A 17644-nucleotide genomic window follows, 5' to 3' on the forward strand; every position below is an offset into this window, starting at 1 on the left:
ACTTTATATTTTGCCTTCTTTCCTATTACAAGAGGTGAATTGTTCAAGTCTAATTTAGAGTCAAGCTCTTCACTTGTGTACTGGATCTCATCCTCTCATCCCTATTCAAAGTGCAAGGACTTCCTTTCTGCAATTATCCCCTCTGTTTCCCCATTACTGCTGTTTTCTCTTTCTACTGGACTTTTTCCATCATCATAGAAACATGCTGTCCTATAGCTCACAACAAACAAAAACCAAAATTAAAAAACTCATAAACAGAAAAAACAGAACACCTTGACTCTTCCTATGCTCCCCTTTGACATAAAAATTTCTTTAAACCTGCTGTCTTCAGTTTCTCTCTACTGCTCCAATGGAAACCGTATATTGTCATGGTCACAAAGTTGCTTAAGAAAGAATCTTAGAAGTCATCCTGGGCTTCTTGACTTCCTTTGCACTCCACATCAAAACAATCAGTGAATCCTGCTTTCAAAATAGAACCCTAATCCTGCAACTTCTCACAAGTCCACCTTAGTCCACTGCCACCAGCTCACAACTACCTTGCTCAAAGGATCATCACCTCTCTCTTGAACTACTTGCTGCAATAACTTCCCAAATAGTTGTTGCCCTTAGACCCACACAAACCATCCTCTACCTGGTGGACTAATTCTTTCAATGGCTTACAACTCTTCAACAGCTTCCAGGACATTCTGAAAAAGTCCATAGCCCTTACCATGGCTCTTCTGAGGTTCGGTGTGATCTGTCTTCCGGTTCTTCCCTCACCTGCTCTACCTCCCCTTCACTCTGCTGCATTCAGTCTGGGCTCTTGCTCTTCTTTTTACTCTCTTCACACATTTGCATCTCAAGTTCTCTGCTTCATTATCATCTCATCAGAAAGACTTCTCAAACAATCTGACACAGCAGCTCCCCACATCATTGCCTTCTAACACCTTAGCCAGATATACTATTCTTCAAGGCACTTATCTTTACCAGAAACAATATTATTTCTTGTCTCCTTCCACTTAGAACAGAGTTTGGTAGGCCAAATCAGCCTGCCATTATTTCAATTAATGAAGTTTTACTGAAACACAATCGTGCCATTTTTTTCTTTCTCTGGCAACTTTTGCTTTAAATGGCAGAAGGGGACCAGTCCCAATGGAGACTATATGGCCCCTAAAGCCTAAAATATCTACCATCTGGTCTTTTTGGAAAAATTTGCTCAGCCCCAGAATATAATCCTTACAAAGGAAAGTGTTTTGTTCCCTACAGTATCTCTCATGCCTAGAATTCCTGGCATTTAGTGGAGATTCAATAAATATTTGCTGAAGAAAGAAAAAAAGAATGAATGAATGGGTCATCTATGTCACTATCTCATTCTTTACCTTCTCTGATTCAGTCTTCCTCTGTACTCATTGTCTTTTCTCCGTTTTTCATAACCTCTCTCCTCAGATTTGTGTCTTCCATTAACCTTTTTTTCATGCTCACCAAATTTCCAGTTGGAAGAAAAGTCCTAAAAATAGCTAAGCAAGTTTTGGAAATATGGAGTTTAAGTTAGAGAAAATTTTCCTTTGGCAGTAATATTAAAAATGTGTTCATTTTTTCTTTGCTAGTGTTGGCATCATTGTGTTCATTTTGGAGGGGGGAAAAGCTCTGCCAGAAAGAAATGATATTTCTTTTCAGGGTCACATTTTACAGCTAGTTACCCAGCATAGGGCTTAATACTCTTGGCCACCTTTGTTAATAATGTTGACATTTCTTTTACTATATGGAGTTTTATTTCTATAGAGTATCTTGTTTACTGGGCACTTTTTCTGATTAATGTAGACTATGCTTGCACCCATCTTTAGTTTTTGCTCATGAGACTTTATCCAAAAACTAAACTCTACTGGCACATGCAGTTCTTTTGATTTCACAACTCACCCATGCCTGAGATACTTCCCATTCTAACTTTGATCTCTTGCATTTGTGTAACAAAATATTGTACTATATAAATGAACTTGCTATGTCCTTACTTAAAACAAAAGAAAATAAACAAAAAAATCTCTACTGAGTCTGATTATTCCTAGGTGACTAAAAATTCTGTGAACCTGTGGAGACTGGAATGTCCTGGCAATAGAGAGCCTGGGTTATCTCTTGGAATCTTGGATTATGTTTTTAAAAGAGGATACTAAAGCTCTAATGTTGTCCAAAAATAATCTCAAGTGTTGATTATTATTGCACCCTTAGAGAAATTCACCATTGCATAATATCTGATAAAAGTAAAAATATGTGACTCTGAATATACAGTTATTTTCATGTGCTATGGGTGGATGCATCAAATCTGTTTCATCAGAGATGTCCTGATATGGTAGCTTCTGCTATTTGGTTCCAGTATCCAAGAGAACTTCATGGTTTCTGAGTCAACATGACTTGCTGCTGCTTTACCATGAGTAATGATGAGGACACTTGACTCTTTTCTCTGTCTCTAGTTTCGATCTCATTTATTTCATCGAATTCTGAAGTTTACTCCTGACAGATCTCTAGTTCACATTCAACCTCACTAAGAGTCCTATAGTTCCTTAGTAATAATTTACCTAAGTCTTATAATCAGTAGTGATGGCAGAGAAGATTCTTAATGAGGATATTTATTTCTAAATATTTAAGTAAATTTCTGAGTTTATGCAAAGCATATAAATAATACATTTCATTTTTACTAATAATGGCAATCCTACATGCCTTTGACATATCTTAATTTTCTGATTACTGAGCTGTTTAAAATTACGATACTAGAAACTTAAACTATTTATCTTATACCATGTAATGGGAATAATTTTTTTTACTGTTGTTTTTATTTTGTTTTTGAGTTCCAGTAGATGTTTTCCGCTTATTTTTAATAAATTTGAGTTAGTAAATACTCAAAATAAATTAAATTTATTAAATCTGCCAAATTTGTTAAACATGTTCATCATGCTTTGGTGAAATGGAACCTGCACATTACATGACAGGATGATATAGTTGAACAAAATCAATTGCTAGGAATCAGGAGACCAGTCCTGGAAATGGTTCTATTGTGTGGTGTTAAACAGGTCAGGTAACTTCTCAGGGATTTGGTTTCCTCATCAGTAACAGGAGAGGACTGAATTAGATAATCTCTTTTCCTTTCCAGTATTAATAGTTTCACATTCTATTTTAGGCCTCTGGAATGTGTGTTGTATGAAAACAAATTTATATGCTGGAATTCAGGTATATATTCCTACTTCCATTTTTTTGTATTGCTTACTTTCAATATTTCTTTTTTTAAAAAAAGGATGAAATTACATTTATTTAGTTTAGTCATCTTTTGTTATCCTAAAGGCACACCCAACCATGGAGTTGGTAAAAAATGTTCAAACATTTGTAAACAATCAACTTTCCTAACGTGAAGTTCAACTCAGCAGAATCCCAAACTGGGCAAGGCAAAGAAAACAGCCCAAGCCCTAACTTGGACTCCTTTAAGAGGTACAACATTAGGATTCATTGTCAAATTTAGATTCCATATTTCTTTTTCTTCAACAGCAATGTTAAGACATACCACAATGTCACTGCACATTGCCCCTCTCTAGGTATTTCAAGGAAAACTACCTGTATTAAACTTTAGTGGTAAGCAAGGTTAAAAATAATCCCCTGAGAATTTCTAGCCATAAACTAGTCCTCATATGTATTCAAAGACAGAATTCCAATTACCTGTGGTGGCTTGAAAAATCTTAAGCTAATAATTAGTTTTAAGTTATCCTAGACTAATAAGTGTGAAGTCATGTGAGAGAAAAAATGGAAATCCCTTCTATAGAAATCCACTTTTTCCCCAGGTCTTAAAGAGTTCCAGTACACACACAGACACACACACACACACACACACACACACACACACACACACACAATCACACACATGCAATACAATGCACATGAGGAATCACACACACACAATACCAAGAATGAGAGCCAATAAACAAAAGACAGGAAAATCTGCAGTTTGGAGTTAACAAACAAACATTGGATGTATGAGTTATATATTTTAAGACATAAAACAGCTTTAAAATTATAAGAGCAAACACATTTAAAACAGAATAAAATCAATCAGAGTCTACAGAAGTGAAATATGGTTGAAATTGAGACTTTATATTGAATAGTGAATTAGACAGCTCACAAAATAATATACTAGCCTGAATATATTCAAAATGAAGTTTAGTGAGTAAAAGAGAAGGAGGTTATGAAGGAAAGGTTGAGATATGGAGGTTCATATAAAGAGGACTAAAATAAATCTAATCAGTGTCTCAGAAGGAGAAGACAATAAAACAGCAGCAGTTTCTAAAACGATAATGGTTGATCGGATAAAAGATACTAAATTACAAGATCAGGAAGCCTAAAGAAGGGCATATAGAGCAAATGTATAACTAAATACATCATAGTGAAACTGTAGAACACTAGTATTAAATAGAAGTCTTGAAAGTAGCTCTAGGTTGAAAAATCATAAATTGCAAAGGATACAGAAAAACCAAGTGGGGAGCATATTGAGGCTATTGAACTTCCAAATTTGAATTGTGGAAAACGAGTGAGAGGAGAAAAAGATTTAATAGATTCCATGTTTTCCAAAGCCCTACTGTGTACCAGGAGGCCCTGATATGTACCAACTAAATCTTTAACAATCCTAAGATACATATATAGGCATTCTCATTTTATAGGTAAGAAAGATGAAACTGAAAGACACTAATTTTTCAAGACCATAAAGCTAGCAGTGGTGAAATTGGGTTTCACACCCATATCTATTTGCCTTCAGAGCTTGTTTTATTTTATTATTTATTTTATTTTATTATTTTAATTTTGCTTTATTTTTTATTTTATTTTAATTTTGCTTTATGGTTAGAAGGAATAAGAGAAAGAAACAAACAAATAAAAGAAAGAAATTCATAGTAGTATCTTTTATGAGACTCTAGCAGAGTCACTGGGAAAGAGAGAATTCTGAAGTTAACCATAGACTGGGTGAACTTACCAAAAGCACAGTAGATCCTTAGTAAGACAGATTTAGCTATCTAGGTTGCTGACATTTGAGATTGGCCACAAAGGCCATGACATGTGTTACTTTCTAAAGAGGACAGTCAATAATAAAGCCTATGTTGTTCACTCATTCCTTAATTCAGCAAATATTGATCCTAGTTGGGTCAAGAGTTGTATACCTGCTTTCATAGGACTTACAGTCTATTAGGAGATACGGGTCATCAAGCAGGAGATTATACTATGTTGAGTGCTAAGTGGAGGTAAGCGGGGGTGTGAGAGACAGCGTGTAGAAAACTGACAATTTTGTTGGGGTGGAATATGGACAGCCTGGTCGGAGAAGGCTTGAAACCTACAGAACAATGGTCAAAATTAAATGCACTTCACACAACTTTGTGTTGCAAGGCTGCTTTGAAGAGATAAGATGGGAACAGTATCTTTATCTCAACAAGGGGCATAGTTTGTTCCCCACTAGTGTTCAGGTCATATATGCTGGGAATAGGACTGGCCTTGCAAGAGGCTATTTAAGGGAAGAAGTAGACAAATTTCACCCAGTGCTAAAGATTTGGTGGTGAGGAACTGGTAAGTGTTCTGAATTTGGGGAGGCATCTATTACTTGTATAACAGATAACCCCCACTGCCTTCTAAGGAGAGTGGGCATTGGTAATGGGAGGAGAGGAACAATAAAGTTGGGCCCTGGTGAGAGAGGAGAGAGGGAGCGGGGCATCTGGAGAAGAGAACTGGAGCCCTGTCCATGGGGATTTTTCAACTGGTCAGCTGTGGAGTATGTGGTGGTAACTCTTCATCTTTTGTTTCCATAAAATCTTGTGTAAGTTTCACATTTTTTAAGTAATATTTTTTCTGTGAATAGATTCATTATTTTGGCGGGGTAGGGGGGAGCTCAAAGAGGAAGACAAGAGGACAAGAAAAATCTAAGCTATGCTTACCTATGATCTCCTAGCTCTCCAGGAGCCTCTGAGGATCTCATAAGCCTCCAAGAATAGCTTTTCGACTCTAGGGGCAGGGTGGAGAAGATAGAATGGGCTTCAGTCAAAACGGAAAAGGCTGTTTTCTCTAAAATCTCAGCATGACATCAGGATAGTAGTACTTAGCATTGATGCCAAAGAAAGACACAAACAGGGGGTGGAGGAAGAATCATTCTCTTTTATCTTTGGCCAAAAACTAGGCACGTGCCATGGAGCAAGCGCATGCATCTCCAGGAGCCCACAGTCTGCCCCTGAGTGGCAGTATGAGGTCTGCAGGAGAGTCGTGACAATAACCTGGATGTGCCAGAATATACACCTCAGGCATGTGGACTTGCTGTTGTTAGCCTGAGTTTAAAGGCGAGGAAATGGCAGTACAGAGGGGTTAAGAAAGATGCTCAGGGTCACTAAGCAAGGAAGTGACACACTGGGGTTTGAACCTAGGCGACTTGACTGCAAAGTCAGGCTCTTCACCATCATACTAGATTGGTATTAAGAGGGTATCTTCTGGAATCACACACTGATTCCAGGCCCTACCACTGTAGTCAGTAGACTGCAAACTCCACTGAAGTAGTCCCCTGTACAAGGCAAGGAGTATTACTGCTTTGTTCTTCACTCTTCACTTAGTAGCCATTCCATGGTAGGTATTCAGTGATTATTTACAGATTGAGTAAAATCAGATGTATCACTGCATGCATGGGATACCCTTATTAATCCGGACTGGAATTCCCTACTCTGTACAAGTCAGAAGAATGCATAAGTCAGAACAGAGTTATGTTAAATTGTTTTACTTTGGAAAATGAAAGAGAATGACCAGTAGTAGACTCATGGGAACTAAGGGACCATGACATACCAACTTTATAGGTGACTCTCTTGAGCTTACACCATCAGTAAAGACTAGAATGGTGTTACATAAGCAGAGAGAGAGAGAAAGAGAGAGAGAGAGAGAGAGAGAGAGAAAGTTCAGACAAACCAGCTTGCCCAAAATATAAGAATCACAAAACCTAGGAAAACAATTATTCTAATTTCAGCATGCATGTATGGGAGTGGTGGTGACCCCATAGTCTTTGCCTTGCTTGGTGCCTTAAAAGATCTGAATCCTGCTGTAGCCGGAACCAGGAACTGGACTCAGCCCCATCCCTGACATACCAAGGAAATGCTGCGGAAGGGGTGGGGTTGGAAGAAAGAATGTGGGTGACCCGATCCCAATCCCAGCCCATTATTCCTTTTTTGATGTTCAGGGAGGCCACACATGACACAAGGAAGAACTGGACTCACTAATTATAGTTCACTGTGTCACATGTCCTTCCTCCCTTTTTCTCTTGCTTCTAACTTCATTCCTCCTCCCTCTTCTGACTGCTACAGACATGCTTTACCCTGGAATTTAAATCACATTGAAAGATCATTGTGAACCACATGGCACTGAGGAAGCAAGCCAGTGTGATGCATTTTCTGTCAGTAGCTCAGAAGCGTAGCATCCTACTACTCGTGAAATATTTGCCATCTTTCTTTTCCTTCTTGTTTTCCATTTCACTCCTCTTTTGAGGGGTTGTGAGAGAGGGCAGGGCGACTATAGGACCCCTGTGTTTTACTTCAGGGAACCATTGAGGGAGTGCTGTTGACTGTTCCCACTCAAAACTCAGTCTAACAAGCCCAGGAGGAAGCCAGACTGCCACAACCAACCCACCCTGAATCACTGTTGACTTTTCCTTAAGCCTTGTTTATAAAAATTCATGACCACAGTTCCAATTCCTGGAACTAGGAGTGGGTGTAAGTTTTGAGGAGATCCTCTTTAAGAAAAAATTATGTTTGAAAAATAGAAAACGAGCACAGGACTTTAGAAGGGACCTCTATAAATCAGAGCCCTTAAACTACATTAAACTGGCTAAAACTTGTTTGTTTCAGGGTAAATCCTTAATCATTTGTGACACAGAATAGGATTGGGAGGGTTTTTTTACTTTTGGGTTGAAAGGTTTTATTGTGGTCATAAATAAGCTATGAGGGCAGAGATCGCCCTTTCTACTTATCCAGCATTGAGCCACAGTGCCTACTCATGGTCCATGGTATCGATCCGTATACTGTGTTTGTGTCTATTGAAGAATCAGATGGGCAGCCATTGTACTAGACTGGTAGGGTTCCTATGCCAAAAGTGCTGTGGAAATCATCTGCCTCAGAAGCAGTGTGCACATAGAGGAGGAAGAGGTCAGTTCTATTTGGGGCAGAAGCAGAGTTGTGACAAAAAAGCATCTGATCAAGTTGATCTGTGAATTGAGACTTGCACAAGGAGTGACAGTGTGGGAATGGTGCTGAAAGGCACTTAAAGCAGAGAGAACAGTATGAGCTGAAGTGTGGAGGCTTGAAACCACATAAGGAGTTAGTGGGATTGTAAGTAGTTTGGTATGAGGCACAAGAGGAAAAAGAGGGGTACCTAGAAAGGGGTAAAGCTGAAAAGCAGAAAAAGGTGAGATACTAGAGGACTTCACAGATTTGGACTTGAGTCTGTGAACTGTGGGGAGACTGATGGTTTTAACACAAGGGACTTAACATAATGTGCATGTCTACAATATTATTTTGGCCTCACTAGGAAGAATTGACTGGACATGCAGGCAGCGAGACACGTGGGACTCTTGCAATCATCTCAGTGAAAAGTGATGAGGACCTGATCAAATGCCGTGCCAATGGTGACAGGCAGAGCCTGGTAGATAAAGAGAGATGCTAAGAAGGTGGAGTTTACAGGGTTTGGCGATTGATGTACTGAAGGGAGAAACGAGGGTAACGCTCCTAGTCCTGACATAGACAGTTGGGTGGCTGGGTGGTGGTACCAGGCACTGAGCAGAGAACATAGAAGTAGCAGGCTCTAGGGGAACAGACCTTTTCTGCAAGTGTGAGATCTAAGGTGTCTGAGAATCACTCAAGTGGTGAAGTCCAGTGAGTGAATAGACTCAGGACTGGAGCTGAAAAGAGATTTGAAACCAGGTTTGGATATTGATGATGTATCACCACCCTGTAAGAGGCAATGATGCAGGTGATTGTTGATTAGATCATTGAGGAACAACCATCAGAGCAGGGAGCAATGACACTAAGAACAGCCAAAGGCAATTCAATATTTGCTCCTTTAGAAGTTTTGGGAAACTGCTTGCTGTGTCAAATGGCACAAATGCTCCTTTGCCATTTCTTAAGTTCTCGGTAAGTTCCTTTTCTTGCTAATAAATGAGATGCCTCCAGGTTAAATCTTGTCTCCCTTCTCAGATTCCAGCTCAAATATAACTTCCTAGGTAGAGAGTTGAGTGTCCCTGGTTGAGGGCATATGTACTACATTCACAGTTTATTTTTCTATGGTGTTTTGTTTTGTTTTTGTTTTTGTTTTATCTCCCTCACTATTCAAAAACTCTATGAAGACAGCGAGTTATAGTTCCCATTTATACCCAAGGATGGCTTGGGAGAGCTGTTGTCTTTTGGTCTGAAAGGTTTTACTTGGTGACCATAAATAAGCTATGAGGGCAGAGATGGCCTTTTCTACTTTTCCATTAACCACAGCACCTATTCATGGTCCATACTATTGATCCATAGACTGCATTTGTGTCTACTGAAGAATCAGATAGGCAGCCATTGTGCTAAACTAGTGGGGTTCCTATGCCAAAGGTGCTGTGGAAATTGTCTGCCTCAGAAGCAGTGGGCACATAGAGGAGGAAGAGGTCAGTTCTATTTGGGGCAGAGGCAGAAAGCTGAGAAACAAAGCTTCAGGATAGACAACCAATACATTGGTTCTGAAGTGATCACTGTGGATTCAGTGGGTATCTGCAGCTGGTTACTTCTAGGTAAAAGAACTAAATGGGGATCAGTGATTCCCCTGGAACAAGCCATGCAGAAAAATATGCCCTCAACCAGAAGCTGACTCTATTAGCTTATTTGTTCTCTACGTGGTGCCCAGGATATGTTGTGGTTCTATAATGGCAACCATGATAGGAAAAGTGGTCTTTCACCAACACCATTGTCATTTATTAAAGTCAATGTTTAATAAATCCTGCCATGCAATGTGTGGAGAGCCATGTTTGCTTTCTGTTGTTTTATTTATAAATGAGTAGTATTTAATTATTTTCCTGGCACCAAGTCATTAATTTTTATGGTACAAAAATTACAAAGCCATACTCAGGACTCAGACTGCCTGGATTTGAATCCAGAATCTCCCACATACAAATGTGATTTCTTGGGGTGTTAAGGTGACCATTCTGACCAACACTTTCTTCATCTGTAGAATAGAGATCACAATGGCAATTTCCTTACAGGGTGGTTGTGAGGATTAAATAAATAGGTAAGAAAAGTCTGACACAAGGTAAGCAATCCCTATAATTATTAGCTATTATTATTGCTATCTGGTGGTCTTTTTACTTTAGAAGCAGTTTTCCACAGTGCTTAACATGTCCATAATTAATATCAATTCAACATGTCCAAGATTGAACATTTTTATTTAGTCTTCCTCATCTCAGGAAAAAATAAGCTGTCATTCAATGGTTCAAACCACAAAATCTAAAAAAAAAATCAACTGTAACACCCCCTTTTCTAAAACCTGGTAAGTCTCTCTCTCAAATACAATTAGGGTCTGTTTTTTCTCTCTCTTATTACTCCACTTTATCTACTGCTTGTCTGACTTTCTAAATGATTTTCCTGCTTTTACCCTTGACCTTCTTCAATCCATTCCCCAATTTTTAAATGCATATATCAGATCAATTTACATAGAGGAAACCCCTCTATGATTTCCCATTACTTTTAGGAGACAATTCAAATTCTTTACAGCCTACCAGGTATGCCAAGCCACTCATGACCTAGTTTGCCTACCTCTCCAACTTTTTGTCACCACAAAAAGCATCTGATCAAGTTGATCTGTCAACTACTAAAGCTATAGCCACACAGGCCTCTTTCTTCCTTGACCAGAGCAAAGCCTTTCTTGTCTACAAGCCTTACTGCTCTCTCTGCCTGAAATGCCCTTTCTCAACTCCTCGCAAGACTGGACATATTATCCTTGAGATCTTAGTCAACATATCAAGTGCTTGGAGAAGATTTTTCTCATCCCTCTTTCTAAGGTGACCTTTTGTAGTTATACTTTCTTTTATACACTATGTGTTATTTTTCTGGCACTTATTATTTGTATGTTATTTTTTGTTACCTGTATTTCTTGCTAGTAGTAGATTTATGAGGGCAGAAACTCCATCTACCTTCTCACCACTAAATCTCTTGTGCCTAGCATAATGCCTGATACAAAATAGAAATACAATTAATATTTGCTGGACAGACCTAAAGATTGAATGAAAGCTGTTGTGGCAAAAATGTATAACACTCTCTGTGTAGTCATTCATTCAACAGGCACGTGTTGAGGGACCTCCTACGAGTCATCCATGTGCTGTCCAAGTGTTGAAAAATAAGAGAGGAACATGTCATTGTCTCTAGATTGAGGATAAATGAAGTGTTGTGGAAATGCTAAGGAGGGATGACGAACAGCTTGGAGAATGAAATGCTTTGAGTTACATGTGAACTGATTCTTGAAGGATGAACAGGGTCACAGGCTAGGAAATGAGAAGCACATTTTAGAGAGAAGGAAGAGCATGCTTACACACATAAAGAAGCAAAAATGAACAGCAGGTTTGGGGATCTGGATTGTTGACCAGCTGAAGTAGTAGAAGAAACTGGAGCTAGAAAGACATGTGCCTGATAAGACAAAACCGGGTCTTCGAGAAGAATGAAAAGAAGCCAGTTTTGAAGAGTTTAAGTAGTCCGACATTAACAGATCTAAGTTTTAGAAATATTATTACAGAAAAAAAAATGGAACCGGAGGCAGAGAGACATAGTATGGTGTTATATTAATAGTTCAGGTAACAGATGATGAGGGTCTGGAGTTCAGGTAACAGATGATAAGGGCTTAGCGAGCTCTCAATTTCTTTTCTGTAAAATGAGAGTTTTGACTAGATGATGTCTATGATTCCTATCACCATGATGATCCCTTATATGCCTTGGAATTTTCCTTTTGCTATAAATGTATCTGTCTCACTTTCCAAATATGAGAGGCTATGCTGTCTACAGGTATATATGGATAAGTGTATATAGAATTGATTGTGGAACAGAAAGGCTCGAATTCAAATCTCAGATGTACCATTTTCTAGTGGTGTGACCCAGCCAGTTTTTTATGCATTCTGTGGTTCACTTGCTTCAACTGCAAAATGAGGATACCAGTACCAACCTTAACAAGTTAAGATTAAATGAGGCAACAGAGCTAAACTATTTAGTAGAGGGTTTGGTACATTGCAGGTATCTATAAAGAGTGACTATCATCACTATCGTCATCGTTGTCATCCTCATCATTATCATTTTGCCTAGTAGAGTGCTTAACATCCATCCAATACTTAATGCATTCCTGATGATTAGATGAATGCAGTGAAAGACAATAAGAATTCAGATAAATTATGCCAAATAGATCTCTACTTAAGTCTTTCCCTTGATTATTTCAATAAGAATTTTGTCAGTTCACATGTAAATGTATAAGCAACAGCTAAGTTTCCAGTGCAAATCTCCACCTTGCTATATTTAAGAAACTTCATTTACAGGAACATACATGATGATGTTGAAATAGATCTGAAGAGTATTTGAAAGAATTGCCAATTTTTTGTGACACACTTTTAAATTATTTGGGTTTTTTTTTTTTTTGAAAATCCACAATTATTAAACTCCTGTGATTTTTTTTCATACATTTTCACACATCATCCTGTTGAAAGATTTTTGCATTCTTCTTGAGCTTGAACTATTTGTGAGGGTATAACAGATTGGCAATTTCCAGATAGCAAAGCTGCTTTAGTTAGAATGAGTTACTATTGTAGTCAACTCTGACTTTTTCTGTTTTACTTTTTTAGAGGCACATGTTATTATACATCTTCCATTACTATGTTCTCCTTCATTTTATGTTTCTTCATTTAGGAAGTATTTCAAAATGACAATAATGATATGGTGCCATATGAAACTATCCCTTCAATTGCCAGTGACCTCACCTCTGTCTATAAAACAGGAAGGAAGGAGGGATGTTAACACGGGCCATGTCTAGAACAAAATTGTCTTAGTTCTATAAAAGCTTAAAATGGAATTCATACTGCAACAACATCAGTGTTTAAAAATGGAGCTGTATCAAACGTCAGATAATATTGCCACCTTAAAGTTAGCAGATGTGGGTGAAAAGCTCTGTAGTCAACTCTTTGAAGAAAAAAATCAACATCAAAGAGAAAGAGAACCTGGTATCATTCTGTCTTCTTCCCTCCTGTACTTCAGTACATGATCTCTAGTTTTAGCGGTCTGTGAGTTTTGAAGTCCTATTAACGATAATCCTGCTTTACTTTTAAAAACAATTTTTGTTCCAAAGCATTTTTGTGACATATTCAATTTTAAATATTTTAAAATCAAGATTCAAGATAATGTGGCAAAAGATAAAGTCTTAGATTATGCCAAAGCAAAAGGAGTTAAAACAAAAACAACAAAAAATCAAGCGTAGTTGTTTTACTTTTTAAAGACTATATAAAATTATCTAACAAATACAAGTTAAAAAAAAAAAAAAGACAATTATTCTGTCAACCAGAAAATAAATTTCCAAAATATTGTATTGATGGATTGGAGGGAAGTTAGGTCATTCTGGCACTCACTAAGCATCACAGTCTTCCTAGAAATCAAGGAAGTAGACTGCTGGGGGTCACTCAGCACCATTCTCTGTTTTCTATTCTATTAAAAGAATTTTAAAAGGGTAGTAGCTGGCAGTGATGGAGTGTTTGAGATGGGAAGGAAGCACTGTGGTGGAGAAGGGTGCGCAGTAATGGGGAGAGAAGGGACACTTTTGGAATATTCTGGTGTTGACTGATATATTACAGAGAGTTCCTGGAGGCAAAACATGCCTTCCTTTTCACATGGAAAGATCTGACAGCCCTCCGTGTCCTGCCTTCCTCTCATCCTGCCTTTTCAAATCTATCTTCCTTAGTGCTGTCAGAATGAACTTCCTATAACACAGGCTAGATCTTGCCAATTCTGTATTTAAGATCCTTTAATAGCCCCATAGTTCTCTATAGCTGAAATGGGCAAACTTTAGCTAATGGGTCACATTTGGTTGAACACAGATAGTGAGTTACAAATGGTTTTTACACTTTTTAATGTTTGGAAAAAATCAAAAGAAATATTCTGTTTTATGACTTGTACCCACTGTATATAATTCCAATTTCAATGTCCATAAGTAAAGTTTTATTGAGAATGCTCACTCATTTTTGTGTTGGTCATGGCTATTTTACACTACAAAGGCAGAGTTGAATTGAAATCCAGTGGTTCCCTAAGCCTAAAGTATTTGCTATCTAGCCCTCTGCAGAAGAAACTGACCCTGTCTTGTGGGAGAAAATCCACTACTTTCTGATCCTCACCTTATTATGAATACTAACACAGAACTGTTGGGAGTTCATCACCCCTAAGTTTCCCTCTAAACTCATCTCACCTCTACCAGTTACTACTTCTCAGTCTATGAGACTCTGCTACAAACTCTTCCAGGACTCCTTCTGTGGGGACACTTCTGCACAAATCTAACCTGCATCACCTGCACAAATCTAACCACCATAAAATGTGGATTTTTTTTTTTTTTTGCTGTGTTCTCATAATACTTTCTGTATAATCCTATCATTGTCCTTGTCTTCTTACATTGTACCTTCCTCTAGGACTGTCAGCTTTATGGGGACAGAGGTCCCATTTTATTTATAGGTATATTCCTAGCATTGAATATTATGTATGGTACTGAGTGGGTAAATGATAAAGCATTGCAGAGACTGATGTCAAAGAATCTTTGCTTAGCCAATCTTTAGTCAGTCTCCTGAATCCTCTGCTAGGCTTGTCTATGTACTTTACTGTAAAATCCAATTTTAGCAAAGATCCCGGCTAAGTCACTTTAGCAAGCACCCCCTACCCTTGATATCTGATCATCCTTGATATATGGTCAGGCTCCTTGTCTTCCACCATCCCCCAAGTGATGTCTGTTCACCCTGCTGTTCATCCCGTCTTCAACAGGAACCTGCTAGGTTGGTTTAGCCAGAATCTCCTTACTGTTCCTTGTTATAAATTTCTACTTGCCTGTGCTGTACTTGGAATTAAGCTCAATTTCTTTCCCCATGGCAAGTCCCCCTTGCAGTGGTCCCAGGACCTATAACAATGGTCCTGTATTGCTTTAACAGATATTATTAAATAATTTTTTTAACAGTTATGCTGTCGTGACTCAGATCAGATGCATCATAGGACCTCCAAGCCTCTCGCCCAGGACCCTGACTGTGCACCTTTGGAAGCCTTTGTCTTCACTCCTGACTGATCGAGGACTCACTGGTGAGTCAGACTTCTGGACCATTGCTCCAGATTAATGTCTGTTGAAACTGGTAAGGACAGGTTTTGATTCTTAAGATGTGAGCATACTCTCTGAAGCTGTGTTAGAGTCCCAGGCTTTTTTTTAGAAGGAAACTTCTGGATTGGAAAGTCTTCTTTCTGGCTCCTTGTTCAGAGTGAGGATTATTCCTTGATTCCCTGAGCTGGAAGTCTCTTCTTCCTAACTCTCTTTTCCTGAGTAGAGAATATTCCCTGACTCTGTGGGCTAGAAGTCCCTTTCCTAGCTTTCTGTGAGGTCTCTTTAGTCTTATTTTCTCAATTCTCTCTGTTTTCTCTATTGGATCCTGCTTCTCTCATGGGAATTTCTCTGTCACCTGAAACTCCTCTTCTCAAATCTCTGTTGACTATATGCTCTGCCATCTCTGTCCACTCCTGCCAGACCCTGTCCCTTCCCACTCTATCTCCTCAGGCACTTGGACTTTAAGTTCCCTTCCCCATCATTAGAGACTCTCAGGGGACTCAGGGGCTCCTCAAAAGCATCTGAGGCTGAAAAGAAAAAAAAAGTTACTATTTAGAAACTGGGAAATTGATAAAAGTTTCAAAGTCTTCTCCATAAATATTGGTAAAAAACTCTAGCCTTTAATGAGCAAGTTGGGCTAACTCAACTTGCTCCATTTTCATCAGAAACATAATTTGGTTATAATCAGTGATAAACCAGTGTGTTTGCATTACACTGTTTTACTGCCTCATGACTAAAATTTTTTAATTTTTATTACATAATAAATGTACATATGTGATATTTTGATACACACATACAATGAATGTGCAATGATCAAATCAGGGTAATTGGGATATTCCAACATTATTTTCTTGTGTTGAGAACTTTCCAGATCTTCTCTTCTAGCTATTTTGAAATATACAATAAGTTATTGATAACTGTATTTACTGTGGTATTGGGCAATAGAATTTATTTCTTATATCCAAGTGTATTTTTGTACTCAATAACCAACCTCTCTTCATAACTTTCACCCTTTCCTTCCCAACAATCTACTTCCTATTCCCAAGACATCAACTTTTTTAGCTTCCACATTTGAGTGAAAACATGTAATATTTGTCTTTCTTTGCCTGATTTATTTCAGTTAACATAATGTCCTCCAGGCTCATCCATTTGGTACAAATGACAGGGTTTATTTTAAATTGTTGGATAATAGTATTCCATTATGTGTATATACTACCTTTTCTTTATTTATCCACTGATTAAAACAGTTTGATTTCATTTCTTGGCTACTGTGAATAGTGCTGTAATAAATACAGAAGTACAGATATCTTTTTGATATACTAATTTTCTTTCTTTTTGATATATACTCATCAGTGGGATTTCTGTTTTATATGGTAGTTCCATTTTTGTTTTTTGAGAAACTTCCATATTGTTTTCTATAGTGATTATATAAGTTTATATTCCCACCTAGTATACAGGAGTTCCCCTTTCTCTGCCTTCTCACCAGTATCTTTATTTTTATTTTTTTACTTTTTCAATCAAGGTCTTACTCTGTCACCTAGGCTGGAGGGCAGTGGCAGAGTAAGACCTTGATTCAAAAAGTAAAAAAATCATGGCTCACCACAGGTTCAAACTCCTGGGTTCAAGCAATTCCCCCACTTCAGGAGAGTAGCTGGGACTACAGGTGTGCACCATCACATTTGGATAATTTTTTTAATTTTTTGTCGAGATGAGATCTCACAATGTTGCCTAGGCTGGTCTGAACCTCCGAGGTTTAAGTGATTCCCCCATCTCAGCCTATCAAAGTACTGGGATTACAAGTGCAAACCACTCTACCTGGCCAGTTTTTTCATGACTAAAATTTTTTAAATGAAAAACCATATGGCTTGCTTGCATCTGTCTGTATGTTTATGTACATGTAAATATCTAGATTTGTATGCTATGTACACATGACTTTTTCTGCCTCCAGTGAAATTACAAAACTAAAACACCCAAATTGGTTAAGGGGTAAATAAGTACTCAGAAAAATTATTCATAGAATAACCTTTGGTAAATAAAATCTAATTTTAAAATAGTTGGTAAATGAAAATAGAAATGTGTCAGAAAAAAAAAAGTGTCAGAACACATTTTTTTGGGGGGGTGGGGGGCTCTGACTTTGCTGGTCAGACAGGTTTGTATTGTCCCTGATAGATATTTAAGTCCATAAAATATAAGTCCAACCTGAGAATACAATATACATAAAAATGAATTGCTTAATTGTCTAATGCATGTCAGTTACAGATGTTAAAAAAAAAGAGTTTTAAAG

Source organism: Carlito syrichta, unplaced genomic scaffold, assembly GCF_000164805.1.
Source record: "Carlito syrichta isolate Samal-C Ts95f unplaced genomic scaffold, Tarsius_syrichta-2.0.1 Scaffold309486, whole genome shotgun sequence".
Lineage (NCBI taxonomy): Eukaryota > Metazoa > Chordata > Mammalia > Primates > Tarsiidae > Carlito > Carlito syrichta.